This window comes from Psammomys obesus, unplaced genomic scaffold, assembly GCF_907164565.1.
Source record: "Psammomys obesus unplaced genomic scaffold, mPsaObe1.curated_primary_1811, whole genome shotgun sequence".
Lineage (NCBI taxonomy): Eukaryota > Metazoa > Chordata > Mammalia > Rodentia > Muridae > Psammomys > Psammomys obesus.
Window position 1 is genome coordinate 43,804,491 of NW_026585644.1, and position 948 is coordinate 43,805,438.

Genomic DNA, 948 nt, shown 5'->3' on the forward strand with positions numbered 1-948 from the left:
TTTTTTTTTTTTTTTTTTTTTTTTTTTTTTTTAGAGACAGGGTCTCATTATATAGCCATGGCTGGCCTAGAACTCACTAGGTAGACCAGGCTGGCCTCAAGCTCACAGAGATCCACCTGCTTCTTCCTCCTGACTGCTGAAATTAAAGGCATTTGCCACTATACCCAACTCTCTTCATCTCATTTTTGAGACAGTCTTTTCCTGAACCGGGGCTCACAGTTTCCGCTAATTTGAGTGGCCAGAGCCCCCAGATCCTTCAGTGTCTGGCCGCCCCGTTTGAGCTCTGGTGTTATAGGCACACAGCACCATACCTGGATCGTGGACTGGGGCCTCATGTTCGCAGGGCAAGCACTTTGCCCCTGCGCCCTCTTCCCGACCTCTGAATTTTGTTTTCACTAGCTAATAACTTTAAATAAATTGGTGAATCAGTTCAGAGTTTACGCCTTTTTAGAAGTGGAGCGGGACTCTGCAGATTGTGTCTAAGACAATTGCTGTCCCCATACTTCAGTTCTAGTCCAACCCTCCCTCCAGCTTGTGCTTTCACAAACCGTTTATTTTGGAAGAAATAACATTTTTCATGAGTTACCCTTTATAAGTATGCAATCAGTTGGTCCCCACTGAATTGACTTGCAGTGCTGGTAAAGCTGAACATGAAATCTTTCTTTTAGCAAGGACTTAAGTGCAGCACATTGTTGCTGACAGGCGGCCAGGTTGTCCAGCACATCCCCAGAGCTGAAGCTTGACCGAGCCTTTCACACACACATCAGTCACCGCTGTTTCCCTGTCTTCAGCCTCCTTCAGCCACTATTCTACTGTTTGGTTCTGTGAACTTGAGTATTTTACACAGCTTATAGAAATGGAGTCATGCAACATATGACCGGCTGTTATACCCTGAGTCATCAGCACTTTACAATGTCACCTTCGTCATAAAAAGTGGAGTAGTAGTCC